This window comes from Pongo abelii, chromosome 5 (assembly GCF_028885655.2).
Source record: "Pongo abelii isolate AG06213 chromosome 5, NHGRI_mPonAbe1-v2.0_pri, whole genome shotgun sequence".
NCBI classification, from domain to species: domain Eukaryota; kingdom Metazoa; phylum Chordata; class Mammalia; order Primates; family Hominidae; genus Pongo; species Pongo abelii.
This window is the reverse complement of record NC_071990.2, coordinates 36,712,408-36,733,721: the sequence shown is the minus strand read 5'-3', so window position 1 is coordinate 36,733,721 and position 21,314 is coordinate 36,712,408. Positions and strand designations below refer to the sequence as shown.

Genomic DNA, 21,314 nt, shown 5'->3' with positions numbered 1-21,314 from the left:
CTCACAGTAAGAGGCTACCATATTCCAAAAGTACTGAGTTTCTACAAAAGATAAGAAATTAGCTGGGTGTGTGAAGGTGTACACTTGTTGTCTCAGCTGCTCAGGAGGCTGTGGAAGGAGGATCACTTGAGCCTGGGAGGTCAAGGCTGTAGTAACCCATTATCATGCCATTGCACTCCAACCCATGACAGAGCAAGACCCAGTCTCTCTCATTCATTCATAAATAGAGTTTATACTGATATTTTCAGTTCAAATTTAACACTGGTTTTTCCTAACTCATTTTATCTTAGTGTATCTTTTCCTTCACATTGAAATTCTTGGTTCATAGACTAGTTTCAGAATTATAATGTCAAATTACTAGTAACAATAAACCTACTAAGTTTAGGTGTTTTGGTCAAGGGAGCAGTTCTTTTTGTCCTTAAAGCATATCCCACGAAGGATGTACAGTCAGCATGCTATATTCAAAAGTTACTGTATATTTTTTCTCTGTATGTTCTGTAAGGTAGGTTCATTTGTTTCTTTTTATTCAATTATAGCATTTTTCCATTATTTTTAAAATGTATTTCCTGAATATGTAAAACATTTACATGGTTCCGAAGTTGAAGACTCATAAAAAAGGAATGTTCAGAGAAGTCTCTGTCCTTCCCCTTTTCCCTCTCAATCTGTTCCTATTTATTCCCTACAGATAACCAGTTGTCTTAGCCCATTTGTGCTGCTATAAACAAAATGCCTGAGACTGGGTAATTCATAAAGAACAGAAATTTCTTTTCTCACAGTTCTGGAGGCTGAGAAATCCAAGCAAGATTAGGGTGCTGGCAAATTGGGTATCTGGTGAGGGCCTGTTCCTCAAAGATGATGGCATCTAGGTGTCCTCACATGATGGAAGGAGAAGGGCTAGCTAGGTTCCTTCAATTCCCTTTTATAAGGCCTAATCACCTCCTAAAGGCCTCCCCTCTTAATGGTATCACCTTGGGGGTTTAAGTTCCAACATAACAATTTTGGAGGGACATATACATTCAAACCGTAGCATTGGTTTTGTTAGTTTATCTTTAATGTTTCTCTTTGCAGATGTAAGCAAATATGTGTGTACATATATTCTTAACTCCTTTTTTCTCTTATACAAAAGATAGAATACCATATTCTACCAAATAAAATACCATATTTTGTATCTTGTTATATTACTTAACAGTATATCCTGGAAATCACTCCATGGGAGTTCATACAGATCTTCCTCATTCTTTATTATGTCTGCATAATACTCCACTGTGTAGCTATTAATATGCAGAGATTAGATACAGAAAAGGGAAAAAGGGCGTTCCAGGCAAGATGAATGACAAATAACTGGCAGGAAAATAAGAATAAACAAGGCTTTATTACTATATGAAAGAGAAAGAAAGTAAATCAATCAGGCTAGAGTGAAGGATTAATGCAAAAGGGTGGGAAAAGTCAAGGTTACCACCATATCATACAATTCCAGGGAAGACCATGCACATCATCATCTAAGGAGCTGTATAAAGCACAGCTTAGATAGTTGTACACACTCCCTTGGGTAAAGCTAAAGACAAAAAGTTGGGGCCAGTTTACAGAGGCACTTAGATTATAAGGTAAAATAGGATTCTGTCTTGTAGCCAAAGCTTCTGCAGGAAGGTGTCATGTTCAAAATGTTGCTTTAAGATAAATAAGACCACAGACAGACTGGAGGGGCTATAAGAGGAGGTCTAAAACTGTCTAGGAGTGAGGTAGTAAATATCTTAGTGGGCTGACAGCGAAGAAAAGGGTATTACCTAAGACACAGTCTTGCTTACCTTCAAAGAGCTTACAATCTAGTTGTTGAGATAATGTATTATTTAAGAGTTACATAATACAGAAATGATATTTTAGAATCAGAAGAGACCTCAGTGATCATATTGTCCAATGGTTCTCAAATCCAGCTGATAATCAGAATCACTTAGAGGAACTTGTTAAAACATCTTCTTGGGCCCCATTCCCCAGAGATTCTTACTCAATAAGTCTTTAGTTGGGTCTGGAGAATCTGAACTTGTAACACACTCCTCAAGTGATCTCCCACTGACTGGCGATGTTTGGGAACTACTGTTTCAGTATAATCTTTTCATTTCATAGATGAGAAGCTGAATCACAACAATATTCTTTTCCAAGAATGTTCCAGGAGATTACAGTCTAGGGGTTGGGAGGCCTTTTTAATCAAGACCCAAAACCCAAAAGCGAAATGAGAAAGACAAATCTGACCACAAAACATTTAAAAACATTTGTATGCCAAAGGATCCTGTAAACAAAGACAACAGACTTGAAAAACTATATATGTAACAGACTACGAAGAGTTGTTATCATCATACTCCACAAGGGTTATGAAAATACATGAAACTAACACAACAGAGAAATGGCGAAGGATGGAAAAGGGGAAAATACCCAAAAGAGAGTTGGTGAAGCTATATTAATAGCCTACAAAATAGAATTTAAGGCAAAAAACTACACAAGCTTGTCAAGGCAGAAAATTCAAAGGATATCTGTGGACAGGACTATTTCTGCTCCTCATTTCTACCTTGGAAGAAAATCATAATGAGAAGTAGGAGAGAAGAAGGCATTACAATTCCACAAGAAAGCTCGTACTCCTCTGATTCCACTTCCCTTTTCCTTCCTTCCTTCTCTACAAATCACAGGCCAGGCTAACAAGCTGACAGATAAAAGTACAATGACAGAGTGACAAGATTAGAATTGCTTGGATAAATTTTCCTCTCTCCTCTATTTGACACTCCTAACTTACTACCCTTAGTACTTTTTTGTCAATATAACTTACGTTGAAAGAAAGCTTTTGTGCACATAAAAGGCTATATGAGTTACTTGGATTTACATTAAGACCTTAAGTTCAGTATATTAACAGTCTAAAGACCCTTAAATAGTTTTTTATAACTGTATCAGCCTAATTACCTAATTTAAAAATATTAATGTACTACATATAAAAAGATTTAAAGAACCATATAATAAAAACTCTTGTACCCACCTCCAGTTTAAATATAAAACATGAATCCCCTAAATTTGGCATTCCCATCAAACATCTTCACTACATTTAGTTTAATAGATGCTCTTTTCCTGTGTTGGCACTTCAAATGCCTACCAAGCAAATCCTTAAGTACTTAAAAAGTTCTGGTAGATGTTTAAAAAATTAAACTTATAAGTATAGTATACATAAAAAGGTCCTAAATATTACAACACTTTCCAAACTTAGCAAAGTTTTCTAGCATTCTTAAACTAATAATCAAATCTAAACCCAATTACTCAAGAACATATCTTAAATGAGAATCACAAATTAATCTGCTGGATTCTTTCATATGTCAAATTACTGCAAACATTACATCCTAAGTCCAGATGGACTTAAATTTTATTGATTTAACACATATCATGCACTATATATTATTTAAATACTTTATAAATATTATTTAATACTCAAAAAACTTTATGAGGTAGATGCCATTGTTACCCTCATTTTACACATAAGAAAACTGAAGGAAGAAGGAGGTTACGGAAAGTTCCCACAGTCACATAGCTAACAAGCAGTGGAGCCAGACTTCTGGCTTCATAGTCTATGCTGTTTACCACCATGCAGTGCCACTGCTCCTTATAGGTATAATTCACTTCAACATTTCTATGTATGTTTTACAGGACTGAAAATATGATTTCAAGCTGAAGACCTGGGGCTAGGACATATAATCTTTCTGTGCTGATAATGGGCACATCTAGCACCTTTCCTCTTTAAATAATTGCTGCAACAGAGCCTCTAAATCAAATACCTCCAGATGGGGGTTGATTTTACAATCTGAGTTCAAATTAAGTTCTAATTGTGAGGCCGGGTGCGGTGGCTCATGCCTGTAATCCCAACACTTTGGGAGGCTGAGGTCGGCGGATCACTTGAGGTCAGCAGTTCGAAACCAGCCTGACCAGCATGGCAGTTCGAGACCAGCCTGGCCAACATGGTGAAACCCCATCTCTATTAAAAATACAAAAAAATTAGCTGGGTGTGGTGGTGGGCACCTGTAGTTCTAACTACTCGGGAGGCTGAGGCAGGAGAATCATTGGAATCTGTGAGGTGGAGGTTGCACTGAGCTGAGATCATTCCACTGCACTCCAGCCTGGGCTACAGGCTCAGTCTCAGGGGGAAAAAAAAGAGAGATCTAATTCTGCTGTAACTTCTTTCAACTTTATTACCTAAATACTGGTTAGATGGAATTCTGTAATTTCCATGTGGGGTGCTTCCTCTTTTGATTGAACTTAACTAGTTAAGGTCATTCTAATGAAACCTTAAGGAGAACAATCCAAGGCACATAATAGTTCAAAGAAAGCTCACGACTCCTACAAAAAAGCTGGTCAACATATAACAGAATTTCCAGGGTAAGGTCTTCAATGTCCAGGATACTCCTCTACTTGGCTATTACCTAAAACTCTCTAAAGGAACAACTACATAGGCTGTAAAGAATAATTTAAAGACAAACTTCTAGGAAATCCAAGGGATATACTTTTAGTAATAACATTTTTTAAAGCAGTGCAATTAAAAAATTAAAAGTATATTAGTAAATACAGTTGACTATTTTATAGAAAAGAGCTAAGCATTTATATAGCAAGAAAAGAGTTGAAGGCTTTAGAGGACAGATCCATAAATCAGTACTGTAGTAACAGAGCTAACATGTAGAAAATTCATGTTATAAACAATCCACAAATCACTGTCAGAAAACAGTATAAAGGTCATCTAGTTCAAGGACCAGCACCAATTGCTGTCAAAAGTTTTCATGCAGTCTTGTCAAAAATTAGGCCAATGTAGATGATGTAACCCACACACCATTTTCTGAGTCCTAAGACACTTGACACTAAGACATCATCAATCTAATAACTTTTTAGGAAAAAGCACTATTATATTAAATATATATATAATTTTCAGATGCATCCTGATTTAAAAAATGTTAAAATATGAAGTGAAAAATTATGGTATATAGTGTAAGGCTTCCTTAGGAAGGCCTATCCTTTGTACCTAAATGATATCTTCTTTTTCTTTTTTTTTGAGACGGAGTCTCGCTCTGTTGCCCAGGCTGGAGTGCAGTGGCATGATCTCAGCTCACTGCAACCTCCTCCTCCCGGGTTCAAGTGCTTTTTATGCCTCAGCCTCCTGAGTAGCTGGGATTACGGGCACGTGCCACCAGGCCTGGCTAATTTCTGTACTTTTAGTAGAGATGGGGTTTCACCACGTTGGCCAGGCTGGTCTCAAACTCTTGACCTTGATATCAAGTGATCCACCCACCTCGGCCTCCCAAAGTGCTGGGATTACAGGCGTGGGCCACAGCGCCTGGCCATCTTTACTTCTTTTTTAATATTAAAAATGTATTTTTTTTCCTCATCAGTATATAGTGGTCAGTATAAAAAAAAGAAAAAACAGACTTGGACTCCCAGGCTCAAGCAATCCTCCCACTTCAGCCTCTCAAGTAGCTGGAACCACAGATACGTGCCACCATGCCTGGCTAATTTTTTTTTTCTCTTTTTTAAATTCTTCTGTAGAGACAGGGTCTCACTATGTTGCCCAGGCCAGTCTCAAGCTTCTGGGATCAAGCCATCCTCCCGCCTTGGTCTCCCAAAGTGTTGGGATTACAGGCATGGCCACCTCACTTGGCCAAAAATGCCTTCTTTAAAAATGTAATAGTCCAGACACAGTGGCTCATGCCTGTAATCCCAGCACTTTGGGAGGCCAAGGCAGGAGGATCGCTTGAGCCCAGGAGTTCGAGACCAGCCTGGGCAACATAGCAAGACCTTTCTTTTTTTTTTTGAGATGGAGTTTTGCTCTTGTTGCCCAGGGTGGAGTGCAGAGGCACGATCGCGGCTCACTGCAACCTCTGCCTCCCAGGTTCAAGCAATTCTCCTGCCTTAGCCTCTTGAGTAGCTAGGATTACAGACATGCACCACCACGCCTGGCTAATTTTTTTGTATTTTTAGTAGAGACAGGGTTTCTCCATGTTGGTCAGGCTGGTCTCAAACTCTCGACCTCAGGTGATCCGCCCACCTCAGCCTCCCAAAGTGCTGGGATTACAGGCATGAGCCACTGCGCCTGGCCTAGACCTTTCTCTACAAAAATAAAAATAAAAAAAATTAGCTGGGCATGGTGGCTCATGCCTGTGGTCCCAGCTACTCAGGAGGCTGAGACGGGAGGACTGCTTGAGTCCAGAAGGTTGAGACTGCAGTGAGCCATGATCACGCTACTGCCTTCCTGCCTGGGCAACAGAACAAGACCCTGTCTCAAAAAAGAAGGCTAGATTTTTTAATGCCCTTACATGACAAAATAAAATGCCAGCAACCTTATGATGCTCTCCCAATCACCCACCGCCACAATTTTACCAATCATGAACCTCAAAATCTGGGATCTCAAACCTTCCACCCAAGACTACAAAACACCTCTACTAGTTCATCCCAGTCTACCGAAAAATATCCAAAAATAATCTATTACACCCACTGTAACTTCCATGCACTAGTTTAATCCTACCCCTGGAAAAACATATCCTTCCATCACTTCCAACCCTTTAAATATTAAAGACAAGTACCATAAATTTCCCTTCTTTGATTAGCATATTAAATCTATAATTCTTGCCACAGTTTTGCATTTAACACTGTTTCCAGACTTCTTGACATTTTTGCAGTGGCAGACCATGACTCACTGTAGCCTCCAACTCCTGGGCTCAAGCAATCCTCCTGCCTCAGCCTCCCAAGTAGCTAGTATTACAGATATGCACAACCATGCCCAGCTAATTTTTTTATTCTATTTTAAGTAGAGATAGGAGTCTTACTATGTTGCCTAAACTGGTCTCTAACTTGTGGGCTCAAGCAATCATCCCACCTGGGCCTCCCAAAGCATTGGAATTATAAGCGTGAGTCCCCGTACCCGGCCTCAACATTTGATTAGGATACAGACTTAAAAATAGCAAGGCCTTCTTTAATGCTCAGCATTAGTAAAATTACAAGAAACCATTCCAATTCTAAAATCCACAATATGACCGAGGCAAGTAATGTGGGAATCTCTGAAAAGCATCAGATAAGTGATTTAAAGGATTAAATAGTATCTTCATTAATTCAAGAATAGCATACAGCCCACAATGGCTCACACATGCAATCCCTGTACTTTAGGAGGCAAAGGCGGGAGGACTGCTTGAGCCCAGGAATTTGAGACCAGCCTTGGCAACACAGTGAGACCCCCATCTCTCCAAAAAATAAAAAATTAGGCCGGGCACGGTGGCTCACACCTGTAATCCGAGCACTTCGGGAGGCCGAGGCAGGTGGATCACTTGAGACCAGGAGTACCAGGCTGGGCCACATGGCAAAACCCCATCTCCACAAAAAGAAATACAAAAAAATTAGCCAGGCATGGTGGCATATGCCTGTAGTCCCAGCTACTTGAGAGGTCAAGGTTTGCATGAGAGGAGGATTGCATGAGACTAGCCTGGACAACACACCAAGACCCCCATCTCTTTACCATCTCTTTTTTCCAGATGTGGTTTTGCACACCTGTAGTCCCAGCTACTCAGGAGTGGGCTACAGGCTCCACAGGCTCTTTACCATCTCTTTTTTCCAGGCATGGTTGTGCACACTTGTAGTCTCAGCTACTCAGGAGGCTGAGGCAGGAAGGTCATTTGAGCTCAGGAGGTCAAAACTGCAGTGAGCTGTGATAGCACCACTATATGCCACCGTGGATGAAAGAGCAAGATCCCGTCTCTTAAAAAAAAAAAAAAAAAGCCTGGGAGTGGTGGCTCAGGCCTGTAATCCCAACACTCTGGGAGGCCAAGGTGGGCGGATCACCTAAGGTCAGGAGTTCGAGACCAGCCTGGCCAACATGGCGAAACCCTGTCTCTACTAAAAATACAAAAATTAGCTGGATGTGGTGATGGGCGCCTGTAATCCTGGCTACTTGGGAGTCTGAGGCAGAAGAATCGCTTGAACCTGGGAGGCAGAGGTTGCAGTGAGCCAAGATTGCGCCACTGCACTCCAGCCTGGGTGACAGAGCGAGACTCCATCTCAAAAAAAAAGCTAATTTTTTAGCGATGGGGTCTTGCTATGTTGCCCAGGCTGGTCTCAAGCAATCCTCCTGCCTTGGCCTCCCAAAGTGCTGGGATTACAGGTGTGAGCTACTGTACCTGGCCTCAGAACATTTTCTAGAACACTGGGATTTCTGCTGCTACCAATGGGCAAGTTTCTACCAGAATAAACCTCCTACTGGAGAACGCTCAGAAAAGCTGAGTAAAACAGAAAAAAAACATCTGTTTGAAGGCATCAGACAACTAGTAAAGTGGCCAAGACTAAAGAAGTGAATTCCTACAGAGAGAATGTGATGGTCAATTTTATGTATCAACTTGGCTAGGCTACAGTCCCGTTATTCAAACACTAATACAGGTGTTTCTGTCAAGGTATTTGGTAGATACAATTACAGTCTATAGTTACTTACTTTAAGTAAGGAAGGTTATCCTAGATAATCTGGGTGGGCCTGATCCAATCAGTTGCTTTAAGGGCAGAACACAAACTTCTCTGAGGAAGAAGAAATTCTGCCTGCAGACTGTAGCTTTTGCTCCTACCTAGAGTTCCCGCCTGCCCCTCCTGGCTGCAACCTGCCTTACGGGTTTCAGATTTGCCTAGCTAGTCCCCAACATCGTGTGAACCAATTCCTTGCAATAAATAGCCTAATATGTATGTGTGTGAACACACACACACACACACACACACACACACACTACTGGTTCTATCTTCTTTGGTGGAACGCTAATAGAGAAAGCAAATAAGTTAAGCCCAACACTCTGTACCACTTTTCTCCTCCAGATATTTGCCAATTTGGAAGCAGCTGCCAAAAGGCTATAAAGCTAAGTAGAAAGCAGCAGCTAAAAAGTTGAGAAGTTTTTTGTTTGTTCTGTTTTTGTTTTTAGACGGAGTCTCGCTCTGTCGCCCAGGCTGGAGTGCAGTGGCATGATCTTGGCTCACTGCAACCTCTGCCACTCAGGTTCAAGCAATTATCCTGCCTCGGCCTCCCGAGTGGCTGGGACTACAGACACCTGCCACCACACCCAGCTAATTTTTGTATTTTTAGTAGCGACAGGGTTTCACTATGTTGGCCAGGCTGGTCTCAAACTCCTGACCTCAGGTGATCCGCCCACCTCAGCCTCCCAAAGTGCTGGGATTACAGGCGTAAGCTACTGTGCCCGGCCCAAAAGTTGAGAAGTTAAGCAGAGCTTTTGTCAGCGTCAAGATGCTGGAAAGACAAAAACTGGAATAGGTCTGCAGAGGAGGAAGGATCCTGTGAAATACCCCAGGTTTTCCATTGGGAGCCTAAAAATAACACTGTAGAATGGGGTGGCAAACTTTTCTGGTAAAGAACCATAAAGTAGGCTGGGCATGGTGGCTCATGCCTGTAATCCCAGCACTTTGGGAGGCCAGGATGGGCGGATCACCTGAGGTCAGGAGCTCAAGACCAGCCTGGCCAAAAACATGGTGAAAACCCCATTCTACAGAAATATAAAAATTAGTCAGGCGTGACTACAGGCAGGTGGGTGCCTGTAGTCCCAGGTACTTGGGAGACTGAGGCGGGAGAACTGCTTGAACCCGGAGGCGGAGGTTGCAGTGAGCGGAGATCGCGTCACTGCACTCCAGCCTGCGGGACAGAGCAAGACTCCGACTCAAATAAGAAAAAAAAAAAAAGGCTGGGCACAGTGGCTCACGCCTGTAATCCCAGCACTTCGGGAGGCCCAGCTGGGTGTATCACCTGAAATCAGGAGTTCGAGACAAACCTGACCAATATGGTGAAACCCCATCTCTACTAAAATCACAAAAATTAGCCGGGTGTGATGGCGTGTGCCTGTAATCCCAGCTACTCAGGAGGCTGAGGCAGGAGAATTGCTTGAACCTGGGAGGTGGAGGTTGCAGTGAGCTGAGATCACGCCACTGCACTCCAGCCTGGGCGACAGAGCGAGACTCCATCTCAAAAAAAAAAAAAAGAGCCATCAAGTAAATATTTTAGGGCTTGCGGGCCATACTATTATAGAGCAAAAGCAGTCATAGACAATTCGTAAACGAGTAAGCATGGCTGTGTTCTAATAAAACTCTGTGTACAAAAAAGGCAGCAGGCGGTAGTTTGTCCACTGCTCATATAGAAGATTTGAATAACATCATTCATAAATTAACCAAATTTGCACCCAATTGCAGAGTAATTCTTTTGCAAGTACACTTGAAAAATTAATCAGAACTGACCACATTCAGGCTACATAGTAAGTCTCAATACATTTCAAAAGATTGAAAGAATAGTTATGTTCTCTGAACACAGTGGAATTAAGTTAAAAATCAATGACAAAAACAAAATATCCTCAAATGTTGGAAAATTAAGCAACACACTTCTGAATAACCTTGGACCAAAAACAGAACACAATGAAATAGAGAAAATATTTTGAACCGAATGAATACAACATATGTGAACTTGTTAAATAAGCCTAACTCCAGGCATAAAGGAAAATTTATAGCTTTAAAACATATATTAGAGGCCGGGCACGGTGGCTCATATCTGTAATCCCAGCACTTTGGGAGGCCAAGGCGGGTGGATCATTTGAGGTCAGGAGTTCAAGACCAGCCTGGCCAACATGGTGAAACCCTGTCTCTACTAACAATACAAAAAAAATTAGCCGGGCAGTAGTGGCATGTGCCTGTAATTCCAGCTACTTGGGAGGCTGAGGCACTCGAATCGCTTGAACCTGGGAGGCGGAGGTTGCTGTGAACCAAGATCGCGCCACTGCACTCCAGCCAGGGCAACAGAGTGAGACCCTGTATCCAAAGAAAAAAAAAAAAAAGCTAAGAAAACTGATAAGCCCTAAAAACTGATCAAGAAAGAAATAATGGTGGTAATGTCTGCAGAACTTTGAATATACTAAACCACTCAACTCTATACTTTATATGAGTGAATTATATGTTATGTGAATTCTCTCTCAATGAAGTTGTTTTAAAAAGAAAATAAGGCCGGGCGTGGTGGCTCACGCCTGTAATCCCAGCACTTTGGGAGGCTGAGGCGGGCGGATCACGAGGTCAGGAGTTCAAGACCAGCCTGGCCTACATAGTGAAACCCCATCTCTACTAAAAATACAAAAATTAGCCAGGTGTCATGGTGTACACCTGTAGTCCCAGCTACTCAGGAGGCTGGGGCAGGAGAATCACTTGAACTCGGGAGGCGGAGGTTGCAGTAAGCCAAGATAGCGACATTGCACTGCAGCTTGGGCAACAGAGTGAGACTTCATCTCAAAAAAAAAAAAAGAAAATGAAGATGCACATTACAATGATCACAGATGAAAAAAGACTATCATTACACATCCCATGAGACTAAAAAGATGAGCAGTTATTCTGTACAACTCATGCCAGTAAATTAGAATTTGCAGATGAAATGAATATTCCATAATTTATTGAAACTGACTTAGAAAAATTAGAAAATCTGCAAAGTCCTATATCTAGTAAAGAAATCTAATTGGTAATTAAAACTTTTCCAGAATCAAATGGCTTCACTAGCAAATTTTCCCACACTTTTAAGGAAGGAATTATATCAAACTTTCTCATGAACATAATCACAAAAATCCTAAACAAATTATGAGAAAATCAAATTCAGCCACATAAAAAAGGATAATACATTATGGCAAAGATTGATTTAACATTCAAAAAATCAATTCATATGATTCACCAATTAAAAAAATAGGCCAGGCACATTGACTCACACCTGTAATCCCAGCACTTTGGGAGGCCAAGGTGGGCAGATCACTTGAGGTCAGGAATTTGAGACCAGCCTGGTCAATGTGGCGAAACCCTGTCTCTACTAAAAATACAAAAATTAGCTGGGCATGGTGGTGCATACCTGTAATTCCAGGTACTCAGGAGGTTGAGGCATGAAAAGCACTTGAACCCGGGAGGAGGAGGTTGCAGTGAGCTGAGATTGCACTACTGCACTGCCTGGGTGACAGAGTGAGACTCTGTCTCTAAATAAATAAATAGAAATCTGTTTGAAAATAACTAAAATAGGGCCAGGTGCAGCAGTTTATGCCTGTAATCCTAACACTTTGGGAGGCCAAGGCAGGAGGATCGCTTGAGCCCAGGAGTTCAACACAAAACTGGACAACACAGTGAGACCTCGTTTCTACAAAAAATAAAAAAATTAGCTGGGTGTGGTGGCACATACCTGTAGTCCCAACTACTTGTGCAAGGCTGACGTGGGAGGACTGCTTAAGCTCGGAGGTCAAACCTGCAGTGAGCTGAAATCTTGCCACTACACTTCAGCCTGGGTGACAGAGCAAGACCTTATTTCAAAAAAGAAAATAACTGAAATAGTGTGAAATAGTGTGAAATAGTATTGACATATTAGATTTTTAAAAGGCAGGTTGAAACAATAAATGTATCCACAGAAAAACGATGGAAAAGATTATTCTCCCTTAACTGTAGAATCACGTGACTTTTCTTTTAAAAAGTTATTGTCTTACTGAATATTCTAAAAGTCTCTAAAATGAATATGTTATTATCTTTAAAATAAGGAAAAATGAAAATATATCTCTAAAAACAGATACCTCCTCAAGAAAACGTTGGAATCATTGGAACGGTTTCTTAAAAACTGCTTGTAACTAGGTTCCATGGCACACTATTGTAGCCCCAGCTACTTAGGAGGCTGAGGTGGGAGGATCACTTGAGCCCAGAAGTTCTGGGCTGTAGTGCACTATGTCAATCAGGTGCACTAAATTTAGCATCAATGGTGACCTCCCAGGAGCAGGGATCCACCAGGATGCCTAAGGAGGGGAGAACTGACCCAGGCTGGAAACAGGCAAGTCAAAACACCTGTGCTGATCAGTAGTGGGATCAAGACTGTGAATAGCTACTATGCTTCAGCCTGGGCAACACAGCAAGACTTTTATCTCTTAAAAAGTAAAATAAAATAAAGTTTTAAAACTGCTTGAAACAGTTTAAGAGAAAATTTTTAAAGTTTAATCAGAAAACAATATATTATCACATAAAATAGTTTGACATTCTTCCATCTAGATTAAAGAAGAAATGAGCTTAATAGATGAATTAGGAATTTAGGTTAATGTATGGAATAGTTTTTCAAGCACATTATTCAGTAGGCTAACAGGATACTCTTAAATATAACACAATGATTTATGCAGAGGCATAATATGCTTCTTAGGGTATACAAAAGTAAGCATGGTTCTGAAGAACAGGTAAAGCCAGTCACGTGAAAAGGAATGCTGCCTGGGCCTCATGGCGTAGGACATAGTGATGAGGGAAAGGGAGCATTCAGATTACCCAACACATAACCTTTTTTTTTTGAGACAGAGTCTCACTCTGTCACCCAGGCTGGAGTGCAGTGGCGCAATCTCAGCTCACTGCAACCTCTGCCTCCCAGGTTCAAGCGATTCTCCCACCTCAGCCTCCCAAGTAGTTGGGATTACAGGCACGTGCCACCGTGCCCAGCTAATTTTTGTATTTTTAGTAGAGACAGGGTTTCGTCATGTTGGCCAGGCTGGTCTCAAACTCCTGACCTCAGATGATCCACCTGCCTCCACCTCCCAAAGTGCTGGGATTACAGGCAGGAGCCATTGCACCCGGCCCCAATACATAACTTCTTTTCTTTTTTTTTTTTTTGAGACGGAGTCTCGCTCTGTCACTGGGGCTGGAGTGCAGTGGCGCAATCTCGGCTCGCTGCAAGCTCCGCCTCCTGGATTCACGCCATTCTCCTGCCTCAGCCTCCCAAGTAGCTGGGACTACAGGCGCCTGCAACCACGCCCGGCTAATTTTTTATATTTTTAGTACAGACGGGGTTTCACCGTGTTAGCCATGATGGTCTCGATCTCCTGACCTTGTGATCCGCCCGCCTCGGCCTCCCAAAGTGCTGGGATTACAGGCGTGAGCCACCGCGCCCGGCCACCAACACATAACTTCTTAAACAGATTGTCGAGGCTGAACTGTGTCTCCCTCAAAATTCACATGTGAAGCCCTAACCCCTAGTCCTCAGAATGTGCCTGTATTTGGAGACAGTGCCTTTTAAACGAAGTCATTAAGGTGGGCCCTAATCCAATATGTCTGGAGTCCCCAAAATGGAGAGATTAGAACACATAAACAGAGGGATGACAATGTGAAGATGAGAGGTGAAGCCAGCTGGACTTCCTGGGTCCAGTGGGGACTTGGAGAACTTTTCTGCCTAAAGGATTGTAAACGCAATTGGAGAACTTTTCTGCCTAGCTAAAGGATTGTAAACGCACCAATCAGTGCTCTGTGTCTAGCTAAAGGATTATAAATGCACCAATCAGCACTCTGTAAAAACACACCAATCAGCACTCTGTGTCTAGCTAAAGGATTGTAAACGCACCAATCAGCACTCTGTAAAAACACACCAATCAGCACTCTGTGTCTAGCTAAAGGATTGTAAACGCACCAATCAGCACTATGTAAAAACACATCAATCAGCGCTCTGTGTCTATCAATCAGCGCTCTGTGTCTAGCTAAAGGTTTGTAAATGCACCAATCAGCACTCTGTAAAAATGCACCAATCAGCACTCTGTGTCTAGCTAAAGGTTTGTAAATGGACCAATCAGCACTCTGTAAAATGGACCAATCAGCAGGACATGGACAGGGCCAAATAAGGGACTAAATGCTGGCCACCTGAGCCAGCAGCAGCAGCCTGCTCATAACCCCTTCCACACTGTGGAAACTTGATTCTTTCGCTCCTCACAATAAGTCTTGCTGCTGCTCATTCTTTGGGTCCGCACTACCTTTATGAGCTGTAACACTCACTACGAAGGTCTGCGGCCTCACTCCTGAAGTCAGCAAGACCACGAACCCACCGGGAGGAACAAACAACTCCAGACGTGCCACCTTTAAGAGCTGTAACACTCACTGCGAAGGTCTGCGGCTTCACTCCTAAAGTCAGCAAGACCATGAACCCACTGGAAGGAAGAAACTCCAGACACATCTGAACATGTGAAGGAACAAACTCTGGACACACCATCTTTAAGAATTGTAACACTCACCGTGAGACTCCGCAGCTTCATTCTTGAAGTCAGCGAGACCAAGAACCCACTGGAAGGAATAAATTCCAGACACAAAGACACAGGGAGAAGAAAATGGCCATCTACAAGTCAAACAGAGGCCTCAGAAGAAAACAAACCCTCCTGACACCATCTTGGCCTTCTAGCTTCCAAAATTGTGAGAAAATAAATTTCTGTTGTTCAAACCACCCAGACAGTGGTCCTTTGCTTTGGCAGCCTTAGCAAACCAATACACAGATACAACTACAAAAATTAAATTTCACCTTCTCCCTGTAAAAAAGAGATTGGAGACAAACACATGGAGGGTGTCTTAGATAATTTTAAGATCTGTACTGTGATCTTCACATAGAGGTGTAAGTTACTACCTGTTTTATTCTAAGGAAATTGAACTTTCAATAATCTATGCAACAATAATTCATTGTAACTTTCCTCCATAATTTTTAAAATGGTATTTTACATTTGTATAGCATATAAAATTCAAATTTCATTCCTATTTGTTAGTTCATTTGATCCTCACAACCTTCTGTATAAAACAGAAATTTTGAACCTAGAATCACAGAGCTAGCAGTGACAGTGACAACTAGAAGCAAATCATCTGACCTGGATCATGGATCTTTCTACTACATTCAAATGCTTTCCAAAATTTTAGTAATGTTCCTGTTTTAGTAAGGGCAGAGATAAAGCTTACTTTATATCTATACTTATCATAAAACCTCAGTATTTCAAATATATATATATATATATATATATATATATGCACATATATTTTGAAGACAGGATCGTGCTCTGTCGCCCAGGCTGGAATGCAGTGGCACGATCTCAGCTCACTGCAACCTCCACCTTCTGGGTTCAATCGATCCCCCCGCCTTGGCCTCCAGAGTAGCTAGGATTAAAGGCGCACACCACCACACCTGGCTCATTTTTATATTTTTTGTAGAGACAAAGTTGTGCCATGTTGCTTAGGCTGATCTTGAACTCCTGGGCTCAAGCGATGTGCCCACATCAGCCTCCCAAAGTACTGGGATTATAGGTGTGAGCTACAGCACCCACCATGAAATAAATTATAAATATGTTTTCCTTTCTAAGCACAATAGTATATCAAAAATTGTAATTTTTTTTTTTTTTTTTGAGACAGAGTCTCGCTGTCACCTAGGCTAGAGTGCAGTGGTACAATCTTGGCTCACTGAAATCTCTGCCTCCCAGATTCAAGCAATTCTTATGCCTCAGCCTCCCCAGTAACTGGGATTACAGTCGCATGCCAACACGCCCAGCTAATTTTCTGTATTTTTAGTAGAGATGGGGGTTTCACCATGTTGGCCAGGATGGTCTCAAACTCCTAGCCTCAAATGATCCACCCACCTCAGCCTCTCAAAGTGCTGGGATTACAGCCACCCTGCCCAGCCTAAAAATATTTTTTAAAACATTAATGGCCAGCATTTCCTGAAAACTTACAGTTTGTGAGGCACAGTTCTATGAACTTTACATGAATTAACTCAATCCTAAAAATCCTGGGATAGGTAGGTACTATTATTGTCTATTTCAGAGACAGAAACTGAGAAAGTACTTTATCCAACCTAGTAAATGGAGGAGTCAGGATTTGAACCCAGGCAACACTGACTCCACAACCCACATTCTTAACCACTTCCCAATGAAATATAACTAGGACACTCTTGAGCATATATTTTAATGGCTTTGAAGTCAAATGGACTTATTCTACTACAGGCTCAGCCACTTATTAGGTATATTATTTGGGGCAAACTTAATCTCTTGTGTCTTAGAGTCTTTATCTATAGAATGGAGATAATTAAATGGGACAATGATGTAAAACCATTTAGTAAGTGGCTGGTATAGAACGTATACTAATTATTAAGCCATCACTATTTTTATTTCTACTACTTTCAGGAATATATAAGAGCAATCAACCCTACAGTGTCTAATTTGGGGATTCCAAGCTAAAACATCAAAAGGCCCTCTTTCTTCATCCGTAATTCTTTCCTTCCTACTATTCCAGAAATACGTGTACTATTCCCAATAATCTCATTTTCCATTAAGAAATATCACATTGGATGAGGTTAGTAGTTAGATGAGTCTTAAATTATTTGTTCATTTTTTAATTTTTAAAATAATACAGACAGTCTCCCTGTGTTGCCCAGGATGGTCTGGAACTTCTGGGCTGAAGAAATCCTCCCCCCTTGACCTCCCAAAGTGCTGGGATTAAGGTGTAAGCCACCACACCCAGCCATCAGTCTTAAATTCTATCACAGAGGTACCTAATAAATTTGGTAAGGACAATAGTTATAATCTTGATGACAACTTCCAAAGATTCTGGGCATTGCTCAAGCATTTAAAATTTTAAAATATTTTTAAAATCACCAAAGTAGTTATCTAAGCCTTTATTTAATATATTTTTTAAAAATACTGAGTTCAGGCCTGGCATGGTGGCTCAAACCTGTAATCCCAGCACTTTGGGAGTCCCAGGTGGGCAGATCACCTGAGGTCAGGAGTTCGAGACCAGCCTGACCAACATGGTGAAACCCCGTCCCAACTAAAAATACAAAAAATTAGCCGGGCATGGTAGTGGGCGCCTGTAATCCCAGCTACTCGGGAGGCTGAGGCAGGAGAACTGCTTGAACCCGGGAGGCGGAGGTTGCAGTGAGCCGAGATCACGCCATTGCACTCCAGCCTGAGCAACAAGAGCGAAACTCTGTCTCAAAAAAAAAAAAAAAAAAAAATTGAGTTCATAAAATTTCTTGGGCTTTACAAGATAGCTCTATCTCTTGCTCTTATTTGTCCTTTCACTACTTATTTCAAGCTTCAAAGAGTTCCTTATGATTAGTACTCCCACTTTTTATGATTTATATGGTTACATCATATCCTCCTTCAATCTCCATTTTTCCAGATAAGATCATATTGCTTTTGTAGTCATATGAAAGTCTCTCCATTTTCTCCATCTACTTACAATTTCTCTGGACCTTTTCTACTTTTGAAGCATTTAATTTGGTGGGAAGAACACTGGGCTAGGAGCCGGAAGTCCTCACTCTGCAATCTCATCTCTCAGATTCTTTATCTGAGAGGACTGCACTTGATAAATTTGTAATAGGCTCCTTTATATCTCTAAGCCTCATATATCTAAGACTCTGGATCTTCCAACTAAAAATCATTTGGTATTCTAACAACTCCCCTCAATTTTTTACTCCACTTAGCCAAAGAGGGGCAGGAAGATCAGATTGAAGGCCAGAGGAAGACACAACAATCAGGAAGCTCAGGGCTACAGAAGGAAAGATATGACATTTTATAAATCAACAGAAAAAGATTCAATAAGATAAATCAGACACCAAAGAGAGGAAAAAAGTCAGAGAAACACATGGCCTAATTCTAACCTCATCTCTACACACCTATTTGAAGGGGGAATAATAAATATAAAAATGCGTGTATTATTGTCCTTACCAAAGTTACTAGATGTCTCTGTTACAGAATTTTTTTTGTTTTTTTTTTTTGAGACGGAGTCTCACTCTGTTGCCCAGGCTGGAGTACAATGGCGCGATCTCGGCTCACTGCAACCTCTGCCTCCCGGATTCAAGTGATTCTCCTGCCTCAGCCTCCCGTGTAGCTGGGATTACAGGTGCCCACCACCATGCCTGGCTTATTTTTGTATTTTTAGTAGAGACAGGGTTTCACCAGGTTGGCCAGGCTGGTCTGAAACTCCTGACCTCAGGTGATCCATCTGCCTCGGCTTCCCAAAGTGCTGGGATTACAGGCGTGAGCCACCATGCCCGGCTTCTGTTACAGAATTTAAGACTGACCTAACTACTAACCTCATCCAATGTATTTCTTAACTTCTTATGGAAAACGAGATTATTGGACTAGTACGTGTATTTATGGAATAACAGGAAGGAACGAATTATGGATGAATAAAGAGAACCTTTTGGCAGCAGTGGAGTTTATCCAGCCCTCATTTCTACCTCAAAGGAGGAATGCAACTCTGTGCCAGAAATATGTGTCTATATCGCAATGCTGTTGATAAAACAGCCTACTACAGTGCTTTGAGGAAAATAGGCATTACGCAGATATTTGATGACTAAATTAACGTCCAGCTGAACTGAAAGCCCTCATAATGCTACTAGTACTGCTACATACCAGATAATATGACAGTCAAGGCTGTGGGAATTATATGGCATTGGCTGCCCTGGTTCCGTGGGGAGACTGAGTGAGCTGGGCAGAGGAGATTTGGCCTAATGGCATTAAACTCTGATGATACTAGAAGCAGCCCTCAGAAGGAAAAGATTAATGGGCTATCTCTAAACCACCAGAGCAATATCGGAATATGTATGAAAATCATTTCCTACCCCGTGTCAGGGTCAAAAAAAAGCACTATCTTTTCTCATATTGGCTTCTGGAGAGTCAGGGCTTCTTGTCCTACGACTGGTTTGGGGCAGGGGAGGAAAACATCGACAAAGGGTTAAGACTGTTGGGCAGTTTTTAAAATTCCCAGCCCAGCCTAAAGGTGGTGTTTATCAACGTGTGGTCCCTGGATCATCAGTAACAGACCAAGAGTGCGGGTGCTTGCTTAAATCCCAGACTCAGGGACCCATCACAAATCTCTAGAATCAAATTTATGGAAGAGGTGCTAGGGTACTGCAACCTTATTACTAAGGAACAATCTTCTGTTTCAGAACTATGGCCTAGGAATTGGGGTTTCAGGTGGGGGCCTTGAGCGGAAGTCCTCTGACTGGATTCATCACATTCGACAGACACTGCTACAACACTTTGTTTTGGAGACCATTAAAAAACTACCTCAACTTCTCGCACAGGAACAGGAACAAAACTAAGGACTCTGGGACATATTTTCATAAGCTGGTTAACAGTTCCTTCACAGCCTTGTTTATCATGTTAGTTTGTTCACTAGATTCTTATTTAAAAATAAATCTCTTCAACCGAGGAATTTTCAGAAAGAATCACAAACTCCAAAATAGAAGAGTTTTCTCATAGTGCAGAACTGGGCTTGTAAACCTGAAGACACTGCTATAAAAAGAAAAGTTTTATTTAAAAGAAAATTTCTGGTTAAGGCTTTCCTCAGCTCTTTTGCACTCAGAGCCACGGATGAAAGCTGGCAATCTGCGGGTGGCAGGGAAGAAAGACGCGGAAACAGGGCTGAAAAGACCGAGCAAAATGCACTCGGCTCCAGAGTTCAGGAGGAAGTCCCACCAACTACCTAATTTTTAATGGAGCCAATTAATTGCCAGAAAAACCGCGTCTGCAAATGTTTTGCCAGTCAACACTCCAGGTTCTCGCCATTCCTCTCGGGCGGGATGAACCACCCGAGGCCTGCAAAAAGCAGTCAAGCAGTCAAGTTACACTTCAGCTGTGCCCACCGCCTGGGCGCAGCGTCGCCTCCCTCCCCAGGATCACCAGACTCTGCCCTCCGCGCGGAAACAGGAGCCCATCACGCCGCTGCCCACAGGTTCCTCGCGCCCAGCTCAGCCCCGCGGCCTTTCGACTCGGGGGTCCGAGCCGCCGCCGCGTCCGGAGGAGACGCCCCCTCGGCCACAAAGGGAAGACTCGGGCCACGCCCGCCGCCACACTCGCCCTGCCCGGTCTTCGCGCCCGAAACCGTACCGCGCCGCCACTTACTCGTCGCTCCCCGCCGCGCTGTCGCGCTCGGGGCTGGAATCCGCCCGGGAGGCGCGCGCAGGCCGCGCAGCCAGAAGCTGCAGCCGGGACCGGCTGTGCCGCAGCGGCGCGCGCCGCCTGCCCCGGCCCGCGCGGCCACGCGGCTGAGTCACCCAGCGCTTCACGTTAAGAGTCCCCTCCGCGCGTGGCACGCCGGGAAGGCCGTGTCGGGGGTCCCCGCCCGGGGCCGCACCGTAAATGGGTGTCGCCTTTCCTCCAGTCCACTCTGCACCCAAACGCAGCGGGCGCACTTTTCTGAGTTGTGCATACCCTGTCAATTAGTAAAGGTTGCAGACGGAAAAGTTAGTAGTTTTCGGAATTGTAGAATACGCTCGTGCAGCGCCAGGACGGCTAATGCTTACCCGAAAATGTGGAACCCTGATCTCCCCATGCGTGGAGCGGGGTTGGAGGTAGCGTAGTAAGAATACTGGAGTTGCTTAAACGCATTTGCTCGAAAGTCACTATCCTGGATATACATTCTGGCCAAAAGAAAGGGGAAAAAACTCCACATTTTTCTCAAATACTGAGTTTCGTGAAGGTACCTGCTATGACAAAGTT

At 42.5% G+C, this 21,314-nt stretch overlaps 1 protein-coding gene across 1 annotated transcript in view; it reads right to left on the bottom strand.

The window, feature by feature from the left end:
- KCTD20 (potassium channel tetramerization domain containing 20) overlaps positions 1–20,895 on the bottom strand; it is a 47,146-nt gene extending 26,251 nt beyond the window's left edge. The window contains exon 1 of the mRNA XM_054557434.2: positions 20,718–20,895. The gene's annotated coding sequence lies outside the window, so the exon portion shown is untranslated. The remainder of the gene's footprint in view (positions 1–20,717) is intronic.
- Between the last annotated feature and the right edge of the window lie 419 nt (positions 20,896–21,314).